This window comes from Protopterus annectens, chromosome 4.part0 (assembly GCF_019279795.1).
Source record: "Protopterus annectens isolate FY-2018-M chromosome 4.part0, PAN1.0, whole genome shotgun sequence".
In the NCBI taxonomy this organism is placed as follows: domain Eukaryota; kingdom Metazoa; phylum Chordata; order Ceratodontiformes; family Protopteridae; genus Protopterus; species Protopterus annectens.
In genome coordinates this window covers 84,784,875-84,802,337 of record NC_056733.1, presented here as the reverse complement: position 1 = coordinate 84,802,337, position 17,463 = coordinate 84,784,875, and positions in this window count along the sequence as shown.

Below are 17,463 nucleotides of genomic sequence, written 5' to 3'. Positions count from 1 at the left end.
GCTGTACACCATTCTTTGGGTACATAACCTATGGTAAGGCTGAGTTGGAACAGTGAGTTTATGTGAGGGTTTAGTTCTTTTTGGAGTTCATGTAAGACACAGCCCAGGATATCATCCAGTCCCATTGATGCTGTGTTTTTTACTTTGGAAAGGGCTGCTTTCACCTGTGTGTCTGTGATAACTGGGGAACTGCATTCTTCTGGAATAGACACAGGCCCTTTTCGAGGGGAAGGGGGGGGGTAAAGTTTGCACTGAACCTGTCCGCCAGGATGTTGGCAATGTCAGTGAGTTCAGTGTATTTTGTGCCATTTTGCACCAGCTCAGAGCAGATCTGAGAGTTACCACCCAGATTCTTGACGTAGCTAAAGAACGCCTTGTGATTATCTTTAGTGTCTTTGGCAATTTTTCTTTCGAAGTTAGCCTTCGATATTCTTGCTAATACTGATCAGGGATGCCTTCCCTTTTTGGGATTTTGCCCTATCATGTAATAATTTCCTCCTTCTATTGTATAGCTTATTTATGGCCGGGGTCCACCAGACTGGTCTCCTGTGTTTGGAGGAGTGAGTCTTGGTTTTATTTGGGATGGCACGATCCATGGATTCCTGTAGGTGCTCATAGAGTGCATTTGTAAAGGATTTTGTGGTTTGGATAGCATTTTCCATTTGCCCAGGGTCTTTGAAACTTTCCACCTCGGTCTTGAGAAGTGTGAAGTTTGCTTTTGAGAGATTTTTTACAGTGGTTTCTTTGGCCCGAGGTGGGGTCGGGATGTTGGTGTCCATTGTGATGAGTTTGGGGTCTGATCTTACCAACGAGGGATTTACCTCTGGTGTGGAACAATGATCCCCCATGTTGGTGATGACCAGGTCCAATATGTTGTCCGCTCTTGTGGGAGTGGTGACCAGTTGTTCCATGGTGTTTGAGTTTATAAATTCCAGGAACTGTTGGGCAAAGGAGTTAGGACTTGAGTAGTTTTCCCAGCAATGTTTGGGTAGTTGAAATCCCCCAAAATCATGGTGTTTGGTGAGACCTTCATATTCTCCAATGTTCTCTGGAATGCCGAGTGGGGGTCCTGAGACAAGGTGGGTGATCTGTAGCAGGCTACAAACTGAAAAGCAGTTTTGCCCACTGTTAGTTGCACCTGGAGGGTCTCTGATGCCCCGTGCAGTGCCACTAACCTGGAGGTGTGGGTATCCTTGATGAAGATAAATACTCCCCCGCCTTTAGTATTTTGGTCCGAGTTCTGGGGCTGAAAAGTATGGTATGAGTTGAATCCTGGTAGTGCTGGGGTGCTCTCTGGAGCCTTGAACCAGGTTTCTGTTACTGCACAGATATCGATTTTCTCCATACTGAGGAGTGCTTCGAGTGTGTGCATCTTGAGGTTTAGACTTCTGGTGTTGAGTAGCATTACCCTCAAGTTTTTTGTTTCTGGTATTGTTTATGGAGGTGGTTTTGTCTTTTGAGCCTTGCCTAAAAAAGGCACTATGGGGGTAGCAAGAGCCTTAGCCAGTATTCAAAAACCTAAGGGTGACAGGTGCAAGCCATCCCTGGTGAAGCAAGGTGGCTTGTCGAGCATGTCATCCCAGGCTGACAGACACTGGATCCCCCTTGAATGACACCAATAGCTTAGCCAATTGTTAAAATTGATCATTTTGTCTTTATACTGTGGCATCATTCTTGGTAAGGGCAAGATGCTACTCAGGGTCAGGGTCATACCAGCCAGGGCTACATGATCAGAGAACTCCTATGTCTCTTTTCATGTAGTCCATGGAGGTATATCTCAGGTCATTCACGCCAACATGGACAATGACAGAGTCATATTTGTACCTGCTGTGGAGTGACCTGAGTGCTTGTGTTATGTGGCGGATCCTGGCACCCAACAGGCAGCTTACAGTGACCTTCTCCTTGTTCAGTCTGGTGAGCGAGACGTCAGTGTGCCTGACAATAGAGTCTCCTATTACTAGTGTATTAGGTGCATTATTTAGCCTTAAGGGCTGCTTCTCTGTGGCATACTGACTTTGTGAAGTATGTGACACCTGAAAGTTGTTGTGGGGTAGTGGTTGCTTGGATGTCTGCTTTGGAGGTCTCTGCTGCTTTGGCTGATTTATATTTAGAGCCTCTGAGTATGTTTTTGTGAGTTTATGTGTCATGTTTGCTGATGCAATTGGTCTGTGAGACTGGGGTGTGCGAGTGGTTTCCTTTTCCTCCTGACGGACTGCGCCACTCTTGGTTTGAGAGAGCCCAGCCTCCAGTTTGGCTGTATAGTTGCATCCCTCACATATATTTGAGTTTGTTGGAAGGAGGAGAGGGTTGTCTGTGTACATAAGGCAATTGTAACATTGCCTCAAGATTCCCAGATTCACCAGCTGGACTGGAGAGTATACCTGGAACTGCACTTTGGACATGCCTGGATAGTTAAACTGATTTATTGATTGTCCAGAATGGACAAATAGGGAGCCTTGTACTTCAGGGTATTAAAAGGGGGTGTAATGCTATAGTTCGTTAGTGCTTACTGAGGTATGTGAGCAAGTGCTGGGCTGTAGAAGGGAGGTAGAGTGCTTACATTAAGAGTTAGACTAGTTCTAAGGGAAAAATTGAAGAGCAGACTTTGTGGAGCTGGGAATAGTTTAAAACAGCTTAAACGGCACTAAAACCGTGCAAATGCGGGTTTTAAGGCAGGGAGCTTGAAAGAGATAGGGATTAGCCCAAAACTGCCAATAAGCTACTAGTTGCTGGGCTAAGAACACTCCTCCAGGGACAGATAGGCTGCTCAAAGCTCCCCACTCTCACTGGTGAACAGAGAAGCTTCCCCCTATCCAAGTAAGGATATGGGCAACACAGGAACTTATACTACAGCCCAGAATTCAGCAAAACCTGAAATCTGGACTACTCTAGTTCAGAAAAGGCGGGAAACAAGGATTTTTTGCTTTTTTCAACAGAACAACAGTAACTTAACAGAAAAACACTGTAAATGCTTTAAACAGGCTAGCACCCTTGAGTGTGTAGCCTACAACAGTTAAACAACACAAAAATGATTTAAAGAAGTACAGGAACAGTAAAAATGCAAAAACAAGCTTTTTCAGATATTAGAATAGCTAGAAACTCGCTTTTCGGCGAGAATATGCAGTCGTAAGTAGAAAGGCAGAGGAAAAAAAATCAATGGGTTGCCAACTGGCTTACTGACAGAACCCACACTATAAAAGTAGCAGACTCCAAATCCAGCTCCAGACAAGTGGAGTACCTCAGAGTTCAGTCCTGGGACTGCTCTTATTTGGCATCTACTTCTCTGAAGTACAGGCCAACACTAAGGGACTCTGGCTAACAAAGTTCGCAGATGACTGCAAACTGGGAGCCATTATTGAATCCCCAAATGATATGGATACTCTACAAAAGGTCCTTACAGAAACAGATGCTTGGTGCCAGAGCCATGGACTCAAGCTCAATGCCAAGAAATGTATAGCTATCCCCTTTAGGAAAAAACATGTACCCGTGAATTACCACATAGGTGGCAGTACACTAAACACTGAAAGTGTGATAAGAGACTTGGGGACACAGGTGGACAGTGGTCTCACCTTCAATAACCACATCCCCACAACAGTCAGAAAATCCTTCTATGTGGCACACCTCATCACGAAGAGCTTTTCATCCAGAAAAAAGGAGGTCACTGTCCCACTGTACTCATCCCTCATTAGACCCATTGTAGAATACAACGCCCCATTTGGTATGTACCTCTCAAGACATCTGCAACAACTGTAAAGGCTGCAGAAATACCTCACTAAAAAAAATCACAGGCCTAAAGCAGATGCCCTATGCTGACCGCCTTAAAAAACTCCAGCTATACTCTGTCGCATATCGTCTACTCAGAGGCGATCTCTGCTTAACATACAGGGCCATGTCAAACCCAGAGCTGTTGGACATGCTACACTTAAAGAAATCCCAATCCCTCAGAGCCACATCCTCCAGGGATCTAAACCCTGTCATCACAATAAACAAAACATGCTGGATGGATAGGTTTCTGACCCAGAGACTCCCCAGACACTGGAATAGACTGACCATACATGTCAAGCACAGCACCTCTTTGGCCCTCTTCAAAAGGAACCTTGACAATTGGATGGGAGAATAGAGAATGGAAATTCACCCCGGGGATCACGTCAGTTGCCCAGCTAGACAGGGATCCATTGAAGTAAATAGTGTGGGAAGAAATAGCCAGGGAATTTTTATGGCTAGGCTTGTATAAGCCCTAGGGCCGATAGCCTAGTACCAACCTATGAACCTATTTAAGGGTAACTTCGAAACAATTTCAGCAACCACAGCTAAGGATAACCATAACACATTCTTCAGCTATATATGTAACCTAAAAGGTAGGACCCAAACATGCACTGAACTAGCTGTGGATGGCAACACACACTGATCCTGTGAAAATAGCTAACCTATTAGATGACAGGTTCGGCAAATATTTCACCCCTTGTCACCTCCAAACATTTCACAAAGCATTCCCTTTACATCTCCCCAACCTTGCATCTACAAAGAGCAAGTCATTAATACTCTCTCCAAGGCCAAAAACACAACCTGTATGAGACCGGATGGCATTGCATTTTAAATGGTCTAAAACACGAGTTAGCAACTCCATTAGGTACTTTCTTCAACCACATCCTGACTACTGGTTTTGTTCCTGCTGAATGGAAAACCGCAACAGTCACCCCCCTTCATGGGGGGGGGGGTACAGCAACAGACCCTGGGATCTATAGACCCATAAGCTTAACCAGCCTTATCTGCAAGCCCATGGAACAAATTATTATGGACCTTATAAGTAAGGATATACGTGATCTCCAAACCCTTGGTCCGACACAGTTTTGTTTTGTCAAAGGCAGGTCATACCTGTTAAACCTGGTGGGCTTCTTTAAAAAAGTAATCAAACCCACAGACAAAGGCAAGTCTATGCATACAGCCTACCTTGACTTAGCCAAGGCCTTTGACTCAGTCCCACATTCAGGCATCATTAATAAACTCTCCCAGTTCAATTCAACCCTTATGTCATCAGGTAGGCTGCTAACTGGCTTACCAACAGATCACTGTCAAAGTTGGGGATTTTAACTCCACCAGCAGGCCTGTCACCAGCGGGGTTCCACAGGAGTCAGTGCTGAGCCCCTTATCGTTTGGAATATACTTCTCAGAAGTTCAGGCCAAAACAGAGGGGCTGTGGCTGACTAAGTTTGCAAATTAGGTGCAATCACTGAATACCCAAAGAATGTCAATATACTTCCAACATGGATTTACACAAACCAATGTTTGGTGCCAAAGCCATGGACTCAAACTCAATGCAAAGAAATGCATCATCACGTCCACTGGTAAAAATGATATCCCTGCAGACTATCATATAAATAATACCCTAAGTAACAACAAGTTGTGAAAAACTTGGGAACGTAAGTTGACTGTAGTCTAAACTTTGACTACCATGTGTCTACTGTTGTTAGGAAGGCATGCTACATCGCACACCTCACTAACACTGGCATTACCTCAAGAGCAAAAGAGATCATAACACCCCTGTACTCAACCCTCATCAGGCCAATAACTGAGTACAATGCTACCTTTGGTATATACCTTACCAGGCACTTGCAGCAATTTGAGAGACCTCAGAGATTTCTAACAAGAAAATTCAGGGTCTCCAGCACATGTCATACATTGACAGACTGAAGTCACTGTACTCAGTAGCATACAGATTACTTAGTGGAGACTTCTGTCTGGCCTACAGAGCAATCTCGGATCCAAACCTAATGGAAATGCTGCACATCTGCAAGTCAAATGGGACAAGGGTAAGACCCGCTACAGGGACCTTAACCTGGCCTGCAATATAACTAGGACCTGCTGGAGAGACATATATATCTCTCTCAGAAGTTGCCACTCCTCTGGAATAGCCTACCAGTTCAAACTAAACAAAGTCCCTCTCTGACCATGTTTAACCATAGCCTCGATGACTGGATGGTAAACCGTAAATTCCTGACTGAGATCTCACCTATGACCCTCATATATATGGGTAGTCATTGCTAACTAAGACTGAGTTTCAGCCTTTATAGTGGGTTTCTCTAGTATTATACTGGAGACACATAGCTAGGCTTATAAGGACCTTCGGGTCAATAGCCGAGTAACCATCTATCAACTTATAAAATGATGTCATCTGCAAATACAGCCAGCTTTCCTTGACTACCATACCAATTATATCCTTGAATTCTGAGCCCCTTATTTTTTTTGCCAATGGTTCTAAATATACAGCATATAACAAAGGGAAGAGAGGACACCCCTGCCTAGTTTCTCTGCTGAAGCAGAGATTATCAGAGAGGACTCTACCCATCTTAACTTTCGCCTCCGATCCCTCATATATCCTCCTAATCAACCTTATAATTTTATCAGGGGATGCAAATGCTTCCATTGCTCTGCTCATAACGTTTCAGTTTATTCTTAAATGCTTTCTCTGCATCAAAACCCAACAACAGTGGTATTTTCTTGCATTCTGCTTCCCTCTGGATCATCAGTGTTCTGTTAATGTTGTCAAAAGTTTGCCTCCCCTCCACAGAACCACACTGATCCATATCTATCAATTTTGACATCGCTTTTGCCATTCTTTAAGCCATTATAGACAAACACTTTATAATCATGTTTTAGTATTAAAATGGGCCTGTATGAAGCTGGACTGATGGATCTTTACCCTCTTTAGGCACTACAGCTACCACAGCTTTTCTTCCAGGATGTTGGTACTTCTCTTAAAATGCTGTTAAACAAAACCTTCCAGATCTTTATCAGTTTTTTTCCATCCCAGCTTCCAAACTTTCACAGGAATACCACAGAGTCCTGGGGACTTTCTTGTAGACGGGCCATACATCAACATTTTTATCTCATCTCCTCCTATCCTGTTAGTAATTGAGCCTCCTCTACCTCTAACATTGGCTTTCTAATTCTTCCATAAACATTTTCATGTGTACCTTTTCTTGATTTCCATATTTCTCTGCTTTATACAGACTTTCACAGAACTTCTGAAATATTTGTAATACTTCTACAGGATCCTTCGTTATTGGTTCCCTAAGCTTGGTGACAGCTCTTTCCATTTTCTGTTGCCTGAGTCATAGTGCTAATAGTTTTTGTGCTCTAGACTCATCAAAAAACAGTTGCTCAACAGCAATCTTTCTAAACTCATGCATATTATTGAGGTAATCCCTTATTTTCTGTTTAGCGTTCTGCAGTTGCTCCTCTTCTTGTTCTATGAGATTCTCCCTATTTTACAATACTTTTAACATGTGTTAGTCCCACTAAATAATTCTTATTACTTCTTAACCATATCCCTCTTTCTTTTATTTCAACCCTATTTTTAAACTTCACTTTAATTTTATCCCACTCTTTACCTATATTTTCAGAAGAAATTTCTATTATATCTAATAAATAGCTCCTGAGTAATTTCCAGTACCCATTCCTTAAATTCCTCTCTTTTCAACAGATAGGTAAAAAAGCACCAGTGTCTCATTTTTATTTCATTACCCTGTGTTTTTATTTTAATTATTGGTGCATGATCTGAAATAGAGTGCATATCAAGACCTTAAATTAAATGCATATGTTCCTGTGAGATGTAGATTCTGTCTAGCGTAGCCCAGGTTTTGTACCATGGGGAATATGTAAACTCACTCTGAACTCCTAGTATTGAATTCACATCTCCCTTGCCAAATGTTTTCATACATTTCTTTAAAACCACCCTCCTTTGTCATATTTTCCCTTCTGGGCCCGCCAGACACATCTTCACTATTGCAAATCAAATTTTAGCCCCCACCTACAAGTAATGTTTCTTGCAGAAAGCTAATTATTTCTCCCAGAATTTTCTTAAGCTCCATTATAGCAGTTTTCGGTTGAATATAAATAAATGTCAGTGTAATCCTCCTCCCTTGCCGGTAGCCATTAGTATTACAAATCCACCATTATTGTCTTTTTATCCTCTATTACTATTGAAACTCCTCTTGCAGTTAATATAAGTACCCCACTCTTCCTTTGCCCTAGGTATCTGCTGAATAACCATCCAGAAAAAACGTTATCAAGTTCACGTTCAGTTCTTTCCAAAATGCGTCTCCAGTATAACTATTTGCACTCTACATTTTTAATATAGTTCACTACTCTGTTTTCTGCATTTATCTCAGAGACCATTAATGTTTAAAGACATTACTGCAAGCATCAAATTCTTGACAGATTATTCTCACCTTTTATGCAAAACAGCTTGTTTATTAAATGTCTAGTTTCAGCATATACTGTTTGGCAGATTAATCTTTTATATAGCTGTTTCTTGTCATCTCCATTTGAGCCTATGTCACATCTTACAGAACTTTTTGTTTTATTGAAAGCCCTCAAACAAAAATACACACACACCCCATTACCCCATAAAACCTATTAACTTAATGATACCCCACAAAACTATATCCATCTTCAAATATTTTAACCTCCTAATAGGAATACATGTTCCAAACTGACAGCCACACACACTCTTGAGCTAACCTAAAAGAAAGGTTATCCATGCTAAAACACATGGCATAGCCTGTAGTTCTATTAAGTGCTGTCTGGTTTTGTCTTATCATTATAGCTCTCTCAGCTGGGAAAACACTTGAATGCTTTCAGAAAACATTTTCCCTAAGCTATTTTTCTTTATCAGATTATCTGATGGAGACATGAGAACCAGACACAAAATTGTTTACTAGAAAAAAGCCTTATAATATTCAATATTCTTTTTAATTTACTTGTTTTATGTTAAAATGTGTCACTAGATTAAGCTAATGACCTTACCTCAGTCATTCCCCATGCAAGAATGAGATAAAGCACACTTTTTTCTTTTGTCATGCTCTTCTAACCAGATTTTTTTTTCACTGCAGTGCCAATATTTCCTAAAACTGAACAAGGAAAAAGAGAGAAGGGCAAAAGAAACAAATAAAAACAGGAGTACCTATTTGCATTAGTACCCCAATTACACTTAAAAAAATAACTGAAAAAAGCTTTACTTTATAACATGCAAAGAAAATCATGCACTATTTAAATAGTATTTAGAAAAAAATTGTTGCATTTACAGTTAACTTTCTCCCTTCTATTCCCCTCTCCTCTGTATTTTTCCAAAAATTAATGACATGAAGAAGGGCATATACTTTAGAGTCCCCTACAAAGTTTAGCAAAGTCCAAGAAAGTTCAATATTTCCATATGTTTGTTCCATGTCCATCTCCTTCTCCCAAACCCTGTCTCCGCTTCATTTCCAAAGTACTCTTGATTCTTCTAGCCAACTCTTGTGTTTTTTTTTCCTCGAAACACTGGAAAAGATTTCACTAGGACAGTCTCTGTGGTTTCTATTGGGCGGCCACGGTGGTGCAGTGGGGTTAGCATTGTCACCTCACAGCAAGAGGTTCTCCAGTTTGATTCTCGGCTGGGGTGCCTTCTGTGCGGAGTCCGCATGTCCTCCCTGTGGTCGCGTGGATTTCCTCCAGGTGCTCCGGTTTCCTCCCACATCCTAAAGACATGCTGCAGGTGGATCGGACACACTAAATTGGCCCAAGGTGTGAGTGCATGTGTGTGTGTGCCTTCTGTGGAAGGTTGGACGCCGGGCTGGCAACTCGACACTGTAAAAACTCCACTGCCAATCATGAGCAGACAGGTGATCCACTGTGGCGACCCCTAACCGGGAAAAGCTGAAAGAAGAAGAAGTCGTCTCTGTGGTTTCTATTACAAGAACAAGAAGCAGAATCTCCTCCTGTTTCACGGCTTGCTTTTTTTGGACTAGCTTTTGTATTTCTTCATTAGCATGTACTTCATCAAAAACTGATTTTGTTCCTCCTGGAAAAAACTATTTTGAAGATAGCTAGGTACAAGCAGTTTGAATCTTACACCTGCTTCTCGATATTCCCTGAATAATGGGATACATTTACTCTTCTTCTTCTGCCTAGTGTAAAATGAGTATTCATTCTCTACAAACACTTTGCTGTCTCCCACTTTTAATACTTTGTCCTCCTGCCACAATTTTGTCAGAATCAACTCCTTCCACTGGTAAGATTGAATCTTTACTATTAAAGGTATAGGTTGTTTTCTCATAGCCAGGTTTGGAGCACACACATGACGTACCCTTTCAATTAACAATTCCTGTTGTAAAATACCAATCCAGTTGCTTATTTGTGCTTTCATAAAATTAATATAGTCTGCTGTTTCCAGCTTCTCAGGTACAGCACAAAATCTCATGTTTTACCTATGTGCAGTGTCCTCTAATTCTATTATTTTTTTCAAACATTTCTTGTGCAGTCATATTCAGTCAGCCTTTTCTTCCTTTTTAAGCCCTGAGTTTTGCAGTTTTATCACCTTATATGAATATCTGTTTAAAGCTTTCGATTTTTGCAGCCTTTTATCGTTTGATTTGATAAACTCCATCGGTATTTCATTTACTTTAGTCAGGTCTGTGTGCAGTTGTCTTATACTTTCATCTAGGTTACAAGAATTCATGTCAGAGCTTGCACTGCTTTTTGCTGAACAGCTACAATACTTTTCCCATTGTTTTTCATTGTCTTTTGTAGACAATTTTCCTTCAGATCCTCTGCATTTCTTTTTTTCCTTGCATCCAGCAGTGCACATACTAACCAGTTACTGATACTTACACAGAAATCTAGATCCACTGGCTTTCTCTACTAAGTTTCTGTTTTCACACAGAGCTAGAATAAAGCTGCTACTCAAAGTGCAGCCATTCTGGAAGCCCCCGCCCCCCACTCTAATTCTCTTATGACACAGAGTAGCACTAATATTAATGTTCTTGGTCCTAAGATGTTCCTTAGGATACCACTATAGCTTCGTCATGTGCAGTTCTGACTAGAGATACCATGAGGATGGTCACAGCTGCATGAACTAGAATGCTGAGGAGCTCTCTGGCCACTCACATGTTTTTGTTTGCCACATTTCAAGATAGAGCTTTAGATCTACCCTATCTAGTGGAAGAAAAGTTTGGCATGTATTTATGTCCAAGACAACTACTAGGAAAACAGTCTTCTAGGCTGGGCACAGGTTTGACTTTTGCAGGATGAGAGTGAACCCTAGCTTGTTCAAGGACAGCAAAGTCCAGTTTACAGCCCTCTGCATATTCTACAGACAAGAATAAAGCAACCATACAAGTAAGGATAAATAGGAATGCCCCTGGTTATGCTGTGTGATATCTCTGGGACCAATTAGTAAAAAAACTACAAAAAAACCTAGCCAAGCTAGAGTTTTCCCTGTAACATTCCTTAAAGCCTATTGTAAAAGAGGATAATAGGATATATGCCAATGACCGCTTTAGAACATCAGGTGTTTCAGCTATATAGCAGTTCTGAATGTCCATGACTTTTTCAAGTCTTGCTATGGACAAATTCAGGTAAAAAAAAACACTAGCTGTGGGCATGCATGTTTGAGTCTTCTTATGACTTTGTCAGTACAGCATAAGTGGACTGTTTGGCTAACATTTAGAAACACATGGCTGTCGTACCCACCTGATGTCCAAAACCACTAAGGTGTTTGCAAAATGTCCCATCTAACAACTAAATAAAAGAGTGAACACGACATGCAGCCAAAGCAATTAGTAGAAAATTACAAGAAAAACCTAGCCAAGCTAGAGTTTTCACATGCTCTATCTCTGGCACCAGGAATTTGGTAAACACCCTGGAAGCAGCATCTAAATCAAAGGATAAAGATATTGTCTGTCCTCTGAACAGTGGAATATGCAGTAGGTCTGTTGTGACTAGTGTGCTCGAGAGATTAACATGGATAGGAATAGCTTGTATTGCTGACTTTCTGAATTTGGGGACTTTTAATAAATGTATTCAGTCTTTTTTTAAACAAGAAACATCTTTATTAAATTATCATTTATGACATAGGCAATTCTACATTTACATAAATGAAAACAAACCCTATTGGCATGTTTTTGTTGCAAACATTAACACTTATAATCTATCCAATCAATGTCAGTCAAACATTACATAGCTCATTCAAATCCTGCCTTCTTTGAGGCCTCATTCCTCCTCAAAAAATGTTATTTTGCATGTATTGGTCCCACAATTCCCATTTTTTTCTATGTAATTTGCTCCTACACTTTCCTAAAAGATCCCAATTCCAGTTGTTTTATCTCTGTTACTATATTCACTTCTTCTAGTAAAGTTGGTTTAGACTTTGATTTCCATTTTCTAGTAATTGGTTTATTGGCAGCCACCATAATTAGACTCAGCAAGACATTACTATGTCTAGGCAATTCCGATTCTATATCATAGCTCAAAAAATAATTTCTTTAGTTATACCTATTTGCGAACCCTGTATTTCTGACAAAGTAGCCTGCAAGGAATCTTTAAAGTCTGCCAACTCATTACACTCCTAGAAAATATGTTCCTAATTACCTCTTTCTTCCTCATCACACCTCCAATATTTGCTATCTACGCAAGGAAAATGTCTTTGGAGTCTACTTCAGGTATAACAGTACCTATGTGAACACGTCCAAGCAAGGATCCCAAAATCTTCCAAACTTTGTTGCATATTTGGGAGATATGCATATATCCCCACCATAGTTTCTTTGTAAATTACTTATCTGATCTCTCTTCCCAATCCTTTCTAACCTCCTCTGATTGATTGTTATAGTTATTGTGCAATATTTTATATGCTCTACTAATTATGCCTTTTTTAGCAACAGCTTCTGTTCTAGATTCTACTAAAAACTCTACATGTGCTGATCGTTCACACAGGATCCCCCTATTTCTTTCTTTTTGCTTATACTGCTATACTGATCCTTGATAGGGAAGGCAATCTCTGGCCTGCAGTTCAAGTAAATTCATATCCTCTTCCCATTCTGTTACCTTTCCCTCTCTAGTTATTTGTTCCCAATAACTTGGTTCCTTTGCCAGTTTTCTCCAATAAATTCCAGCTCCCCTCTTGCCTTTTATCTATATCCCTAATTGCAGTCATCCCTATTGGCAAAATCTTTCTCCAGTCTCATGTTGGCTTAGTTCTTAGAATCCTTTCTGCTACTTTATGAATATAATATTCTCCTTAAGGATCTGCATCCAAAATCCTAGTTCTCCTGGTTTCTTGAGCTTCCACCCTGTTTTGTCATCATTAGAATTGTAGCTCTCTGCTTGTGCTATGTATAGGAGCCTTAACTGTGTAGCTCTGAAATATCCCTTTAAATCAGGTAATCCCAAACCACCTTGTTCTACTGGAAGAATCAGCTTATCCCACTTGACTCTTGCCATCTTCTCCTTCTACATAAAACCCTCAGCTCTTAATTGCTATCCACAACTTCTCCCCTGGTTGATAAAAATATGCCTGACCTGTATATAAAACTAAACTGACTAAACATTTTAACTGCTTGTATCTTATCCATATCCATAAAACAGAGCTTCCAATGTCTCAGTTTTTGTATTATCTTTTGTTTTGTCTCTTTCTACATATCCTTAGCTGTCACAACAGAATCCTTTTAAACCATACTCTTAAGTACTTAATTTTATCATATCCCAATAAATATGGATATTGCTGAACCAATTTATTCATGAGTACACAGTTTACAACTATTGCCTTTGTTTTAGGTTCATTGACTTTTTATCCTGAAAAGACCTGAAAATGTCTCAAAACGTTCAACATTGAAATGTCCTTTTTGGGTGTTATCAGTTATAAAATAATATGATCTCCAAATAAAGTCAGCTTTTCTTGACTACCATATCAATGATATCCTTGAATTTCTGATTGTAAATGATTCTAATGATAATGCAAATAAAGTGGAAAGAAGACACCACTGCTTGGTTCTTCTGCTCAAACAGAAATTATCAAAAAGGAACCCACTCACTTTAATTTTTGCCTGTGATCCCTTATATATCCTTCTAAACAACCTTATAATTTAAAATGTATTAAGTCTTAACAGATCTGGAGTGGGCATCCAGCTTCCATCTTTTCTTAGTACCAGACAGGGTCTAGAGTAAAAGCCATTTATTGTGTGTGGCATATTCTGTATGACCCTTTGGCCTAGAATTTTCTCTAGGAGTAGTTTTATTAGGTGCTCCTGGGCCGCTGGAGTCCCTGGAGAATCTCCCTCATCTGCGGCTTGGACAAGAACTGGAGTTTACATCCCCTGGAGACTTTTTTAATAAGTGTTAATGGAGTGCAAATGCTGATGGCACATGGCTAATCATGTTGCTTGCACAGACATGGTGAAGTATTCAGGGTGAGGTTTGGAGGGGAGCATAGGAAGGAGAGTGGACTGGTAAAGTTACAGCTGCTCCCAACTGGTTGGAGGACCCAGGGAGGCTTCCAGGTGTCCTCACTCTTCTTGCTGTCTTTCTCTTTTGGTAAGCCTTTTAATCTTTGGCTTGCTTGCCTTTGCCTTACTTTCTGTAAAAAGACCCTTGCTTCAAAGGATAGCTCCTATTATATTTTTAAGTAAAACAAAGGTAATCCAGAAGGCTCAAGTTAGATCTGCTATACCAGCTGTGATCCAGAGGGTTACAGGACGAACAAGAAACAAGGATTATGCCAGATAAAATCACTTCAGTTAACAGATCTAGGACACACACTCTCTCGCTTTCTCTGTAATGCCCTCCCTGCAGGAGGAATACAGATGCCTTGTTGAAGTTTCATATGTTAGTACTAGGCTAACAGCCCATATGGGTCATTTTAAGCCTAGCTAATTATCCTATGTGAGAATCAAACCCTGTACCTGTAAGGTAAACACCTTAATCATTATGCCAAATTGTCACAGAGATCTTTTATGCAACTTTTGTCAATCAGTCCTAACAGAGGTCCTGTGTTTCCTGCCACAGAGATCTTTTATGCAGCTTTTGTCAATCAGCCCTAACAGTGGTCCCATGTTCTGCATTATAACTTGACACTTTTCATTGACATGTTTCAGTTTTGGCAGTTGGATTGTACTGACTGTGAAATTACTGCACTGTTACACAGTTCAGGTCCACTCACTAAAAAAGTGTTGCCTCTTCAGTGATCAAGACTAAACTTCAGTCACTGTTATACCAATGGAGACCCAGAAGAGCTAGCAGTGAAATGGCACTAGTTTCTTGTATTAGCTTCCTTATCCATGGCGGTATACAAAAATTATTGATGAGGACAACTATATTTTGTAAATACATACAACTTTATGAAAAAAATCATTGTATCATTTTTAAAAGTTAAGTTTTTCAAGTTGTCTCTAAAAGCACTACCAGTACAAAGTTAAGTGTAATCTTCATAAAGAAAAAAAATAACTGTCATACAGGAAGGAGTGTCTAAGAGTATAAAATGCAGAAGTAAAAACCACAATGTAGCAAAATAGTGGAAGCGCATAAAATGAGAAAGTTAACAGTGGAAATTCTAGGCCCATTTCTGACTAGGCTTCGTCACCCATATGATGTATTTACAATGAAAAAAGTAGATGATAAAGATTTAATAATTACATTGTTGCCCTGAATAGAAGGCACACTTAAAGCTCTACTTTTATGTATGACAACAGACATCTATGAAGTTTATGAAGCTACACAGTAGGGCGAGCTTTGGGACACAACAAAGGATAAACAAACATTTGAATGTTCAATTTCAGATACACTATTTCAGAAGTGCCAAACAAGCAAAAAGTGCCCAAATACACCACAGAAGAATGAAAGCACTAGCAAGAAACTGAGTTTGCAGATAAGAGATAAGGAAATTAAAATGCAAATAATGCAGTCTTTTAACTTAGGAAGACCATGGATGAAAGCCCAAGAATAACTAGAAAAGACACTAAATAAAATGTTAGACTTTACATGATCCTTGCACATATTTGCAACACAAGTAAAGAAAACAGAAAGCAAGATTGTAAATAAAGAATTTGAACATAGCGATGAAAGAAATTGATACACTTCTGGACAACCTCTTTGATCAAGAGAGTGGGATATTGACAGCATACACCCCTTATATACATATATACGTACAAATATTTCAAGCATGGGCAATAATGCCCTTCTAGCCTGACAATATACCAGAACAGTTATTTCTACAATAAGTGTCCAGGCTGTTCTATAAAATACCTAAACAAGTGCTTGCTTTAATGTAATTTTGTAGTCTGTTCCATGCATCAGCTACTGTCTCAGAGAACCAGTTAGTACACTTCTCGTTCCTACAGAATCTTCTACATAGGTTGTCTGATGATTCTCTACTTTTTGATAACCTCAAATGATCCCAGAGGTAGTTGTCTCTAAATGCCCTACATATCCAAATAACATCTCCAGTTAAATATCTATATAAGAGACTGTACAAATTCAGATATTTTAGCTTTTCATAATAATGTAAATTTTCACATACATGGATGTTCTTGGTATATTTCAACTTTACTCTTCTCAGGTGACTCATGCTTGTTTTCATATAAGGTTTCCGTATTGTTATTGCATACTCAGGTTTTGGTCCAATATAATAAACTGACTTCTTTTCTGGTTTTGTAGACGTTATATATATTTTTATAAAACCTATATTTCTATAACTATCATTAACCAATTGGTTGATATGATTAGAAAAACTCAAAGCTGGATCTACCCATAAGCAGAGAAGATACTATAGGCCAAAGGTATGCAAAAATTTTACAGTCACTGTTTTCCCTAGTGCACTGGGAACACTTGCTGGTAATGAGATCAGACTTTTCTAAACCTTATAAAAACGTACAGGAACTCAGAACTTAACATGTGCATGCCAACTTACCTTTATTTTTTCTATTCTTGCAATATCAATCCCTCCAATATATCACTTTATTGATATAAAACAAGAAAAACCGCATTATGGTGAGACTCTTCCATGTGCACACATACCAAGTAAAAATAAACAAGAATTGTGACAAAACCAACACATTGTGAACATTCAAAATCACTTACAATGGCAGACCATCACATCTTTCAAACACCAGTGATAATGGCCTGCTCACTCTTCTATCAGTTCTCTTACTTATACAATTATATACAGAAATCTATTTCCAGAGTTATTTTTACTGCTGGGATGCAAACTCCACAGTGAGCAGCTCTGGCGGATATGGCTGCATTCGCCAAATACACCAAACTACCACTAATCTACCAAATCCAAAGAAAGTAGAAAGTCTACTCACATATTCCAAAGCATCAAAAGGTCAAATAATATTAAGCAACCATTGAATACTGATAACAATATTTATGTAAACGCCATGTACAATGAAAAGATTAAGGGAATGTATTATTGCGTTTTCTGCAAGTTTTGTAGATATATTAGTAAAAGTAATACAGTTTATGTTAAAGGTTACAATAGAAATATTCACAATAAAGGTAGTTTTACATATAATTCTTGTGGAGTGATCTTTTTCCAACTTGTCAGACAGGTTTCTTTTTTTTTTTTTTTACACTGGCAAGATTATCAGAAATTTAAGGGCACGCATAAGAGAACACTTGAATGATATAATCTTAAACTTGATAATGCATTAC